General features: G+C 46.8%; 1 protein-coding gene and 1 pseudogene across 14 annotated transcripts in view; one reads left to right on the plus strand and one right to left on the minus strand.

Moving 5' to 3' along the window:
* RRBP1 (ribosome binding protein 1) overlaps nucleotides 1–13,590 on the minus strand; it is a 79,424-nt gene extending 65,834 nt beyond the window's left edge. For 12 of the 13 annotated variants that reach the window (XM_023507814.1, XM_023507813.1, XM_023507811.1 and 9 more), the window contains exon 1: nucleotides 13,329–13,590. The gene's annotated coding sequence lies outside the window, so the exon portion shown is untranslated. Of the gene's footprint in view, nucleotides 1–11,780; nucleotides 11,831–13,328 lie in introns of those variants that run through there. The other variant, XM_023507806.1, reaches the window with a different exon arrangement.
* LOC100942462 lies at nucleotides 217–3,222 on the plus strand (annotated as a pseudogene). The gene has a single exon (XR_001161776.2). The product of XR_001161776.2 is annotated as a 60S ribosomal protein L26-like 1 pseudogene (transcript).
* Nucleotides 13,591–13,855: the final 265 nt, after the last annotated feature.

Consider the following 13,855-nt stretch of genomic DNA (forward strand, 5'->3'; position numbering starts at 1 on the left):
CTCAGCCTCCCGAGTAGCTGGGACTACAGGTGCCCGCCACAACGCCTGGCTATTTTTTGTTGCAATTCTCATTGCTGTTTTAGCTGGCCGAGGCTGGATTCAAACCCGTCACCCTTGGTATATGGGGCTGGGGCCCTACTCACTGAGCCACAGGCACCGCCCTCACTTATTTTTTTGACCTACAAATACCAGAAGCATTTTTAAATTTCCTAATACATGGAGATTTTCTATTTATGTTTTTATAAATATTTCTAGTACATTTGAATTGAGTTCTGACTACCTGCTCTATATAATTTCAATTTTTAATTAATTTGTTGAGACTTACTTTTAAGGTCATAGATATAGCCAATCTGAAAATTTTGAAGTACACAGGAGTTGGCTGTAGTGTTTTATTTATATATAGTTACATACAAACCACATTCCTGACTTTATTCAAAAGTTAATCTGTATTGACTTTTGCCTGCTTAGATGTCAATTACTGACAAGATGCACTAAAATTCTCTACAGACTTGACAGTTTCTGGTAAGTTCTATCAACTTCTGCTTTATATTACATATATTCAGATTATGTTAATAGATTCACCCAAAGTTACTACCGTATCTTTACACTGACCTGAACTTTTATCATTACGAAGTGACCCTCTTCTCTAGAATGCTTTTTTGGGGTCTTAAATGTAACATTAATATGAGACCAGTTTTCTTTTAATATTATTTCTGTAACAAATCTTCTAGCCTTTTACTTCTACCTTTTTTGTCTCCTGTAAACAGCACAAGAGTTGAATTTTTAATATCTAGTATGATACCTTTATGTTCTAACTGGAGTATTTAATTACTAAATACATTACATTTAACATGAATGATATCTGAGTTTGAATCCACAACCTTGTTTTGTGCTATTTTCCCACCTGTCCTGGGTTTCTTCTTGTCCCCTTTCTCATCTCTTTTTGGATTATTTACAATCCTCCATTTCCCCCTCTACTACCACAGAAGTCAGTCACTATTTCCATTCTTTACTACCTTAAAAAAACAGTGATATGCAAGGCTCACAAAATTCAAAGCTAAACAAAATCTATATCCTCTCCATTAATTCCATTATCTCTTCCAACTTAAATGTTATTATTTTCATGTAATTTAATCTTGGACTTTTTTCTGGCCTCCCCAACATTATTAATATTCTACATTTACTTTGAATTTTCTAAATATTTACCACCTTCTTTATTCTTCATTGCCTGTTACATCTGACTTTTTCCACTCGGCATCAACTTCTAAGAATAGCCTTGAGAATTTCCTTTAGTGAAGATCTGTCAGTAGCTGCCTTGGTTTTTGTCTTAAAAATGATCTTCTTTTCACCCTCACTGTCGAATTTTCCCCTCTAGTTGCTGGATCACTAAACTATCTACATGTGGACTTATTTTTATTTATCCTGCCTGGGCTTTTGCTTTTGTTTTTGGGTGGGAGTCTTATCCATTCTACAAAATTTTTAGGCATCAGCTCTACAAACCCCGGTTCTGTCCTCAGACAAACCTCTCAGCCTATTCTCCCTGATTCTTAATTGGTCTTAGAAATTACTCCTCGATTGGTTCTTTAAGATGAATTCTGTATATTTTTTCTTCTGCTCCATCTTCCAGTTAATTTATTATCTTCAGTTCTAAGCTGCTAATAAACCTATCTCTTGGATTTTTATTGCAACTATTAAACTTTTTGTATCTATAAGTTGTACATGGTTTCCTGAAGTTTTCTAGGTCATTTTATAGTTTCTTGGTCCTTGTAGATATTTTCAATCTTGCCTTTTACTTTAAGTATAGTAAGGCATTAAACAACTCCATTATCTTACGTTCTCACAGGTCTGTTCTTGCTGGCCTCCCTCACCGGGCTTTGAATCTTCTGTGTTCAGTTATTTATAACTATTGACTGCTCACTTTCCTCCCTGAACCTGAGATAGTCCTTCAAAGATCTGCTTATTTGTGGCCTGGTCCACAGCACTGTCCTCCCAGGTCAACTCTAAAATAAACACTCTTAAATAAAATCAGCTTGAGAAATCCCCACCCGACTCAGGCTATGTGATCTGCACACAGGACAACTTATAATGCCCACTACTCAGGAGGCACCCTCCCACCTGCCCTGCTTCTAGAGTGGGAAGAGCACTTAGCTTGAAGGCTCATAGTCCTTCATGGTTCTAATTCTCTGGGCGCAGGCCTCCCATCAAGCCACAAACTTTGATCTCTACCCCTAGTGCCTGCCAATGCCATCAAAACTCAAGACTTCCCAGTTTGCCAAAGGCCCTCAGAGTACTTCTTACTCTCCTAGCTTACTCCTTTCGACATCTCTTTCTCAATATCTTGCAAAGCATTCGATGCTTTTCACAAGGTAGATTTTTATCTATTATCTAGCACGTGCCCTGGCCCAAAATCAAGTCAGAAAACTGTTCCAGACAATCCAGCCCCTCCTATCACCAAAAACCCAGTGTCCCCCTTCCATCCTTAAGCTAATTGATATTTGGCATTGTTGCCACTAACAGTGAAACCAAATCCAAGCTGATCAAGCTCTTACAAGAAAAGCAAGAGCGGAATAGTCAGACTCCAGACGTTCACCATGAAGTTCAATCCCTTCGTGACCTCGGACTGCAGCAAAAACCACAAACGACATTTTAATGCCCCCTTGCATGTACGCAGGAAGATCATGTCGTCTCTGCTATCCAAAGAGCTTCGGCAGAAGTACAACATGTGCTCCATGACCATCCGCAAGGACAATGAAGTCCAGGTGGTTCGAGGACACTATAAAGGTCAGCAAATTGGCAAGGTAGTCCAGGTGTACAGAAAGAAATACGTCATCTACATTGAGTGGGTGCAGCGTGAGAAGGCTAATGGCACAACTGTCCACGTGGGCATTCACCCAAGCAAGGTGGTTATCACCAGGTTAAAACTGGACAAAGATCGGCAAAAAATTCTTGAACACAAAGCCAAGTCTCGACAAGTTGGAAAAGAGAAAGGCAAATACAAGGAAGACCTTATTGAGAAAATGCAGGAATGAATATAATCTTTTGTGCAGCCATGGTTTAACTGTAGTTTTTAGCCTAGCGTGTGTTTGGAACTTTTCAAAAATGTACCTGGAATATTCCATTTCCTTCCTGTTTTGTTGTTGACCTGTGGTTCTATAAACCTACTCTTGCAATTTTGATTAAAAATTTTATGAATAAAAATTGGAAATATTTCTTAATTCCAAATAAAATCCATCTTGTTATCTGTTAAAAAAAAAAAGAAAGAAAGAAAGAAAGAAAAGCAAGCGCACTGCTGCTATGGGCCCTGAGGGCCAGCTGTGCCAGGAAGACTGTCTGCAGCTCCCCATCTTGATACATCATACTTTAATGGGGGGAGAGGGTGCAGGCAGGAGTATCTCCTCACCACCAACCCCTGCAGGTGGGCAGATTTCCTAATTAGAAATGTGTGGGCCAAGGGTAAATGAGGTCTGGTACCCAATTATTGGTTCCTTTTTTTTAAGGAATCTAGTTTGGGAGAGAGAAGAACTCAATCTCAAGATCAGGGCTCTGCTGAACTCCATTCAACTCTTAAAAGAGCTGCCTTTCCACTCCAATTTGTATTAAAAAATAGCATTTGCTCATCAGCAATAAAACCCGACCCCTTCTTACAATCCGTCCACAAAGACCCACCTTTGATTAAGGAATTCTGCTGACCGAACATCCCATTGCTATCACAAAAAAGAACTTTAGCATGAGTGAGTTATTTCTTATCAATGGTAACACAAACTTCATTTTGGTTCATTTTTAAAACCTGTATTTTTATAGTTTATTCCAAAGTTTCATATATTGATGGCTAGAGTATAAATCTATATAAGCACTTTGGAAAAAAGCCTGGCGGTTTCTCTTAAAGCTGAGCATATGCCTCCTATGGTCCCACAATTTCACTCCTAGGTATAGACCTAACGGGAATGTATGCACGCACTCAGCAAAAGTCAACGACAAGACTATTCACAGCACTATTAGAGCCCCAAACTGGAAAGTATCCAAATACCCTCCTAGAGTAAAATGGATAACTGATACACTCACATGCTGGAATATTAAACAACAAAAACACCAATTGAATCAACATCAACTAAACCAACTACCTGGGTGAATCTCATAAGGTTGAATGAAAGACACAAAAGAACATGTGCCCTATGATTCCATTTACAGCGCCCTCAAACACACGCAAAATAAATGCATAGTGTCTGAAACAGGAGAGCAGGGATCCTTGGAGCTGGGCAACAACTGGGACACAAAAGGAGCTTGGGGAGGTCCAGAGTAATATATTTCTTGATCTGCTAGTTAAATGAGGGGGTTTAGTTTATGGATATTTCTTGAGCTGTAAACTTACAATGCATTTTTCTGTATACATTTACTTCTGTAAAGACTTAAAAAATATATATCATCTTTGCAGAGAAAATGTCCCCCATGGATCACTGGGGAGGAGCACCTTGAAGGCCTGACTTGCACCCCCTTCTAGCTCTCCCCCATGCACACAGTGCTCCCTCCAAAGACAGGAAGTGGGGACCAGGCTCAAGGTCACCCCTGCACCCGACAGGGCAGTGACTAAGCAGGACCCACAGACCTTCAATGTCCTGTGGCCATTACCCACTGTGGTGTCCTCCTCAGAGTCTTCTAAAAATCAAACTGTTCAGAATAAGGCTTGGGAGCTTCCAAATTAAGAGGGAAGCAACTTAAGATGGAAAAAGAGTAGCCGGGCTTCAAAGCAGCAGCTACAGTTGACCTTTTAAAAGTCCCTTGACACATCAATAATAAGACTTTTCATTAAGGGTTTCAATAATTCAGTTATTCTTGAACATTGATTCTTTCCTTCCCTTGAGCCCTGTGATTACTATTAAATTCTGAAAATTAATACTTTTCTTTCTAATTGCTACAAATTACCTACCAACAAAATAAAAATGTCTTCAACAGAACTAAACCTACATCTAAGTCCTATTTGAGATCAGTCTTCACTGAAAACAAAGCTGGTTTTGATGCAGCTGAGTTGTAGATTTTAATCATTGAATGAACAGTTCCAGAAAAATATACCACTTGGGTATAAATGAGGGTCTTTCACTTTTTTTTTTCAATTTATTATTATTTTATTTTAAGACAGAGTCTTATGGCTCAGCACCTGTGGCTCAAGTGGCTAAGGCACCAGCCACATACACCGAAGGTGGAGGGGTTCGAATCCAGCCCCAGCCCGGCAAACAACAATGACGGCTGCAAACAAAAATAGCTGGGCATTGTGGCGGGTGCCTGTGTTTCCAGCTACTTGGGAGGCTGAGGCAAGAGACTCGCTTGAGCCCAGGAGTTGGAGGTTGCTGTGAGCTGTGATGCCACAGCACTCTACCCAGGGGGACAGCTTGAGGCTCTGTCTCAAAAAAAAGACAGAGTCTTACTTTATCACCCTAGGTAAAGTGCGTGATGTCATAGCTTACAGCAACCTCCAACTCTTGGGTTCGAGCGATCTTCTTGCCTCAGCCTCCTGAGTAGCTGGGACTATAGGCGCCCACCACAACACTTGACTATTTTTGTTTGCAGTTTGGCCAGGGCCAGGTTCAAACCCACCACCCTTGGTATATGGAGCTGACGCCCTACTCAGTAAGCCACAGGCACTGCCCAAGGGGGTCTTTCACTTTTTAATGTAAAATGACTAGGTCAGATATTCCCATTAGAAAGGGCTGGGAATCTTGGATCAACTCTTCATTCCTTTGCCTAAGAAGGATGGAGGCTGAGTCTGGAATGGACCCGGAAAAGACTCTTTCCTAACATACCAGTCCCCTCCCCCCCACTTTCATGCAAAATTCTAAGAGGAAAGGAAACCACCATGAAGTGAGGCAGGATAGTAAGTAACTTTATCCACTCCTCTCACTCTGTAGTCTGGTGAAGTCTGACCAAGAGAAAAGAAAATGTAACGCCGACTACAAGAAAAGAATTCTCCCTCCTGCCACCAAGGAATACTTTTGCTCACTCAACACAAAATCCACCTCTTTTCAGAGTAAGCCAGCACATTGTTCAAAACCAAAATAACGTTTTGTTTCCCGGTAAGTATGTCACTACTGACAGGCTCGGTTACTCTGCAAGCCCTACCTAACGTCCGACAGTTTATTTACACAGGAAAATAAGGGATGCTCTGACCAAGTCTCCTCCCTGCAACTGATACTAGCAACAGGGAAGGGCCCTGGCTGTCGAGGTCTGTGGGTAACGGGTTGTGGACAGACAGGGAGCCCTGAGATCAGTATAGCCCGCTGGAGATTTGGGGCTCCCAGTAGAGGGCCACACCCAAAGCCTTCCCCTAAGGCTCACTTCCAAACCCTGGCCTCTGCTGCCAGAGCAGGGATTGTCTGCATTTGACAGCAACCCTCTGCACATGACTGTCAATTTCTCAACTGGGGCCAGGCTGGAGGCAATCCAAAAATCACTTGCATTTGGCTCTGGAATATGTTTTTGTGTTTATACTTGCTGCTCTAGGAATCCAGACTACTTCAGGCTAAATAATAAACTCACAGAACACAAGTGCTAGTAAATCATCTCCATTAGCTCAGCAAGAATGGGGCATGTACTGGGTGCCAGTCACTGTTCTCAGCTCTGAGGAAACAAATACGTACAATCCCTGCATTGGTAGAGCTTATGCTCCAGAGGGGGAGATGACAAGGTCAATCAAACATGGGGCACAACAGGTGATGATGACAAAAGGTGATACAGAGAAATGGGGCAGGGAGTGGAGGTGGAGGAGGGGTGTCAGAGGCTGCCCCTTCAAATAGGGTGGTCAACAGATTTGAAGGAGAGGGAACAGCCGGCCATGTGGCCCTCTAAGGAAAAGCTCCTCAGGTAAAGGCCAAAGCAGGTGCTAAAGCCTTGAGGCATGAGCACGCCTGAGGAACAATGAGGCCAGTGTGGCTGCAACAGAGGACAACGAGAAGAAGTGGTAGAAGTGAAGCCAGAGCAAAAGTGGGGCCCTCGGAGGCCACTGGAGCCTTTGGCCACACAGGGTCTTAAAGAGAAGAGTGATATGAGCTGCCGGGAGCTGAGGGCAAAAGCAGAAGACCACAGGAGGCCATGAACAACCCAGCCAAGAGGTGAGAGGAGAACAGACCAGGCTGGTGCCAGTGGGGTGCTGAGAACAGTCAGACCCTGGCTCTGTTCTCGAGGTAGAGCTGATAGGATGTGCTATGTCCAGGATACAGGTAGGAGAGAGCGAGGAGTTAAGGATAAGCCGAGTTTGTGGCTGCAATATGGAGTTAGCTGGCCTAGTTTCATTTTACCTGCGAGAGGAGAAAAGTCAAGCACAAAGTCATAACACACCATATATTTCTGGGATTAGAACCCTCCATCAGTGCTCTCTGCCAGTGCCCAACACTGCAGCTTGGGGGGGGGTGCCAGTAACCAGCCTAATAGCCCCCAGATGCCCTCCAGCACCCCTCAGGGTCTGCCAACACCAAGCATCTTATTATAAATTAGGGCAGGATGCTATGAAGGAGAGCACAGGCCCTGCCCGGAGAAGGCAGCCAAGTTGATGGCTGCCACGTAAGAAAGTCAAACTGATACAGCCAGCACTTCCCATTTTTCCCAAGAGAACTCACAAATCTACATGTTAATGAAAAAATTCTCCAATTTTAAAAGATAGCTCAATTATTTAATATAGGCATTCCCTGAGTTACAAACATCTGGCTTACATATAACTCATACTTATGAATGGAGGCTATTACAGGTTAAGTTCAAACTTACATACAAATTCAACTTAAGAACAACCTACAGAACCTATCCTGTTTGTAACCCAGAGGGTTGGCCAAACAAATTTCATGTGCAAATCTCAGTTCTCATCAGGCAACATCTTTGAGTTTGTCTCAAAACAACACAGGTCCTTTTGTTTATACCTTGCCCTGGGTTAGTGTATAGAATTAAAGGTTTGAATTCAAAATTCACTTTTATTCTAACTTTTGAGTCAGCAGATGGTGTTCATTATCACTATAAAAAGCTGATAACCTGTAATCCTAGCACTTCAGAGGCCAAGGGGGGGGGGAAGACTGCCTGAGCTCACAGGTTTGAGACCAGCCTGAGCCAGAGCAAGACCTTATCTCTAAAAATAGCCAGGCGTTGTGGCCGGCACCTTTAGTCCCAGCTACTCGGGAGGCAGAGGCAACAGAAACGCTTGAGCCCAAGAATTTGAGGTTGCTGTGAGCTATGACACCATAGCACTCTACCAAGAGTGACAAAAAAAGAAAAACAGAAAAAAGCTGCTAACTTCTAGCAGTCTCAGTGGGCTTCCTTTCCAACCAAAAAGAGATCAAGTAGCTGCCCATCATTCGGGTTCTTTGTTTAAAGTTAAACTTCTATTTTTTGAGACGGAGCCTCAAGCTATCCCCCTAGGCAGAGTGCCATAGCATCACACTCACAGCAACCTCCAACTCCTGCGCTCAAGCGAGTCTCCTGCCTCAGCCTCCCAAGTAGCTGGGACAACAGGTGCCTGCCACAACGCCTGGCCATTTTTTGGTTGCAGCCATCATTGTTGTTTGGCGGGCCCGGGCTGGGGATACGAACCCGCCACCTTAGGTGTATGTGGCTGGCGCCTTAGCCGCTTGAGCCACAGGCGCCGAGCCTTTTATTCTATTCTAAACAGAGTACAAATACTAAGTTGAGCCCAAGAGTACAATCAAGAATTCAAAAACTCAGGTGGCGTCTATGGCTCAAGGAATAGGGTGCCAGCCCCATATACTGAGGGTGGTGGGTTCAAGCCCGGATCTGGCCAAAACTGCAAAAGAAAAAAAAAAGAATTCAAAAAGTCTTCCCAAATACTACCCAATGATCCTTTCAGAGTTGTAAAGAGCCTTGAGACTAGTCATCTGCCTAGGAAACAATTTATGCCAGCCAAGTTTATTAGGTCTCCAGTACTTGGGAACTTGCAAAGTTTGGGACTGGACAGGTATTCTACTTTTGTCAAAATAATCTGATTTAAAGTGTTCTTTATAAACTAAAGTTGCTGCCCATTGCTAGACAGGTGGGAGATATATGTTACTAAAGGCAAACACAGATGTGTCTGGTTTTTAGACTCGGAATTCTGGTTGCCTATTACAGGAGACTCATTCAGAATCTGTCTTTGTAAGAAAACAGTCTCCTAGCAGGGCCCTGAGTTAATTTTCTATAACATTAAGTGGCCCTCTTTGCCCAGGTACTCTCACTTAGAATTAAAAATTTACATTCCTACAAGCCATATGCTTTCTACCTATTATCTATTTATTTTCCATGTGAGGTACATTTGACCATTTCGATACTGTGGGTGTTGGGTTTAACTCATCCAGGGCAGGGCCACTGTTTGTGCTGCCTCCAACTGCTTTTTCTTGGGATGCAGTTTATGATGCACACGGTTGGGACTAATGCTTTCTAAAGGCAGTATCTTACTAGGTTGAAGAACAGAAACTGCAACTAGTCGATTGTCTTTGACCTACAAAATGGGCAGCTTCGGTATAGTATTTCTCTATGATCAACAGGAACAGAGACCTAAATGTGCACCCACTACCTCTAGACCAGTGCTATCTAACAGATCATCCTGTGATGGTGGAAATGACCTAAATCCATACAGACCAATGTGTGACCAACGAGTACTTGGAAAGTGGCTACTACGACTAGGAACCAGAATTTTTTATTTTATTGTTTTAAATTTAAATAAGTGGACAAAACAGATCTAGAAAGTGGGTTAAGATAAGAACTTGGTCTCTCTCGTTTGTATTTACAGTGTTTTAAAGTCCAGCACCACACAAGCAGATGCTTGATGAGAAAATGAAATGAAAAATACCTTCTTGCACTGCCACGTGTTCATATAACTCCCCACTTTCTTTCCACGGAACCTATTTTGTCCACTTTTTTTTTTTGAGACAGAGTCTTACTGTTTTTTTTTTTTTTTTTTTAATTGCAGTTGTCGTTGTTAGCAGGCCTAGGCTGGGTTCGAACCTGTCTGCCTTGATGTATGTGGTTGGCACCCTAACCACTGAGTGACGAGCGCCAAGCCAGCCACTGAACCCTTTAATTCTGAACTTCTAGTTCTAGATCCTCCCTCAGAAGATACAGAACCAAAGAGGTGGAGTTATAAGGCTCAGAAGGTGAACGTTCAAAAGACTGAGCCCACTCTGCCTAGCAGCTGGAAAACAGGAACTGGTCTGATGATCTCTTGGCCTGCTGGGCTTCCATGTTGTCATTCACTGAATTAGTGATAGCCATACCTACAGAATAGAGTTGCTGTGAGGACTAAATATACGTTGAAGTTGTAGAACATGATTCTAAAAGGTAAGTCTTTTTTTTTTTGTAGCGACAGAGTCGTACTTTATCACCCTCGATAGAGTGCCGTGGCGTCACACAGCTCACAGCAACCTCCAATTCCTGGGCTTAGGCGATTCTCTTCCTTCAGCCTCCTGAGTAGCTGGGACTACAGGCGCTCACCATAATGCCCGGCTATTTTTTTGTTGCAGTTTGGCGGGCTAGGTTTGAACCCACCATCCTTGGTACATGGGGCTGGCGCCCTCCCACTGAGCCACAGGTGCTGCCCAAAGGTAAGTCTTAAAAATCAAGCTGGACTAAGCTTCATCTATTCCATTTATCTAGTAAGATAGTTAGATAACTATTGAGAATATTTTAGCAAGTATGGCTGTCTACCTCGTTACTCAGTATTTATTATGTTACAGGCCAGGCCTTAACCATTGTAGGCCCAGGATGTACAGGTGGATAACACAGTCCCTGACCATTGTTTTCCTCCAGAAACCAGATTTTAACAATTAAAAACCTGATGGGTTAAAAGAACTGCCAAATCTCTGTTTATGTGACATTTGTCTATTAAATTCCCAGGGGTAAAAGAACAAAAAGAGTCTGGGATCCTGACACTTTTAAAAGGTGTCTCAGCTACATAATAAACCAATATTCCAATTCAATCATTTGCATTCAACCATTTTAACTGAATTTAGTGCTATACAATTATTGCAGCCTGTTGAGTCAGGGCTCAATTCAGCAAAGAACATAATTGCTCAAATGTGACTTGAGTCAGGATTTATTTAAAACTCTCCTATCACCAAAAAATATTCATACACCATGGTACCACTGTAATTTCTTAATCACTTTGTTAATGTTCAAAAAGGCTAATTCCCAAGTATGAAAGAAAAGAGTTCAGTTATAACATAGTACCTACAGCTCTATCCAGTGGAAACCCTCTGCTTCTAAATTCTATGATCCCTTCCTTGACCCTCCTGCCCCCACAATCCTGGCTTCATCCAGGCCTCAACTGACCCAGCAGCCCTGCAAGCCAGCTTTGCAGTACTCCAATGCAAAGGGAAAAGTTCACCTACTAAGAGGACTGCGCCACCTTTGCTTAAATTAAGTGAGGAAAGTGGCATCTCTAGGACTCTGGAAGCTTCTTTCTGGAAGGGAAACAGGCTGACAGACCACAGGACTGACCTTTGAAAAGTTCAAAAAGGAATTAAGACATCAACACAATAGCAGCATGCTGCAGGATCACCCAGACTTCTCTGGGTGTCAGATTAACAGGAAGTTAAGACAAACAGGGGGTGTAATAAGGTAAGCAGTGACAGTGGAGAATACTTCCAGGCTGCATAGGGCTGGTGTGTAAAATTTGTAGTTGTTCTTCCTGGGAGTGCTGTATATATGACCTAGGTCTCTGGGGACAACCAGTTCTGAAGATATTATCTAGCCAGAGATGTGAGGTCCTATTGAACCTATTTACAAATTCCAGAAAATGCCATCCAGATGGCCCCTACCTGAAGCTTCTGGCAAGCTGGGTGAATAGCTGAGCAAACAGTGACGTGAGAGGCTCCCCAGAGCCTTCAAAGTTTCATTTCCTTGGTGCTTCCCAGTCTTTTCTAACCTCTGACCTCCCAGCGTTACTGCCAAATTGCCTTCTGTTTGTACAAGTTTCCAGCACTTGCCTGCGTGGCTCCCCGTACTATTTCCAGACTAAAGACCAGGAAACCAGGGTTCAGAGGGGCTAAGGGACCTGTGAGGGGAGGCGGGCCAGCAAGCGTGGCCTAGGGCGTGGACTCCCGGCCCTGCCACGTCTGTAGCCCCACGCCCGCAAGCAAACTGAGCTAGCTCTCAGCTTCCTCCTTGTCCCGCACGTCCCTGAAATGCATCAGGAACGGCCAACGCTTGTCCATAGTTCGTGCATGCGCTGAGTCTGCATGGGTTTTCTCTCAAGAAGACGTGATCAGGCGCCCGGATTTTCAGGTGAGGAAGTGGAGACCACCACCCTCCCAACGAAACAACTTGGCCGGGTCCCCGTCGACGGTGCCAAAACACGCTACAGGGCCAAAACTCGCGATTTATAATCCGGGGAGGAGATCCTGAGCATCCTGGACGTCCCCCTGGAAGCGCGGGCCCCAGCCGCCCCTCCACCCAGGGCGCCTAGCGGGCCCCGGCGGGCGCCAGGCAGGATGCCAGCGCGCTTGGCCGGCCGGGCCGGAGGTGTCCGCTTCCGCCTGGGCCTGGCACCACTGACCCATTCATCGTGGTTGCGGGCGGGGCGGACCGGGCAGGGTCCGGGATGCCCCCGTCCCCAGCCCGGCGCCCTTGCGCGGAACTCCGCGCGGCCCCGCCGCCAGGGGGAGCAGGGAGCCGCCTCCCGCACTCCGGGAAGTTGCCACCTCGGCCGCCCGGACGCCCGCGGCTTGGACCGCCCCCCTCCCCGGATCCGCACACCGTGAGCCCAGCAGCCCCGGGCCGTCACGTCGGGGGCCTCCCCAGCCCCCGAAATGCCACCGGCCAGCGGCCGGCAGGCGGGAACGCTCGGCCCGCAGGCCACCCATTCAATCCGGCCCTTCTCCTCCCCCTCGGCCTGCCTCCGCCGTCTTCCGCCCCCCCATCCCTCTGGCCCCGACTCCAGTCCGGCAACGTCATCCGGCGGCTTCCCGAAACTTAACCCCTTCCTCCGCCAGCTGTGCACCGCCCCTCCCCGCCGCCAACTTTCTTAGCCCAACTTCGGAGCGCGCGGGCCGGCCCGACGGCCCGGCCGAGGGGAGGGGTCGCCACGTAGCGCCTCGGGGCCGCCTTAAGTCCCAGACGGCGAGAGACGTGGTGTCCACCCGCAGGGCGCGCCCGACCGACGCCCCTGCAGCGGGGTCACCCAGCATGTTCCCCCAAGCCCGACCTCCAGGGTCCGCGACCGCGGCGACGGCGGGCGGCGGGCGGGCCGGCGCCGCCGGGGGAGGGGCCGCCAAGGAGACGTGTCACTCGCGGCGCCGCGGGCCTGGGTGCCCCGACGGCCGGGGCCGCGCGCCGCCGCCGCTGCAGGGCCGGGCCAAGTTTCTTACCTGCAGCCGGAGACGCGAGAGGGAGAGCGAGAGGGCAGGAGCCGCCGCCTTTGCCGCCGCCGCGGAACCGGGAGAGAGGAGTCGGCCGAGCTTCCGCTGATAAGCCGCCCCCGAACAGCTGCAGGCACCGCGACCCCGACGCCACCCGCCCCGTCAGCCGTCCGCTCGGGCCGCTCGCTGGCTGCGTGCGCGCGTGTGGAGTCGTGGCACTTTCTGCCTCGGAGCTGGCGAACGGCCCCCTCCGCCGGGATCGCCGCCTCCTGCCTTCCCCACCCGGGCCAGCCATTCATCTAGCCGCCTCTCTCCATTGGCTCTCACCCCGCCACTCTACCGGTCGCTGGCCAGTCAGGACGCGGGCGGTCTAGCCGCGGAGGCAGCCATTGGACCTAGAGCAGGATCTCCACCTCGGCCAATGGGAGAGGGGAGGAGCTGCGGGAGCCGCGGGGGGCGGGCCTTGGGAGGGGCGGGGCCGAGCGGCGCGGCGTTCGGCTCTGCGCGTGGGCGGGACAGGAGCGGGAGCGCCCCGC

Source organism: Otolemur garnettii, unplaced genomic scaffold, assembly GCF_000181295.1.
Source record: "Otolemur garnettii isolate 467f Iridium unplaced genomic scaffold, OtoGar3 scaffold00208, whole genome shotgun sequence".
NCBI lineage: Eukaryota > Metazoa > Chordata > Mammalia > Primates > Galagidae > Otolemur > Otolemur garnettii.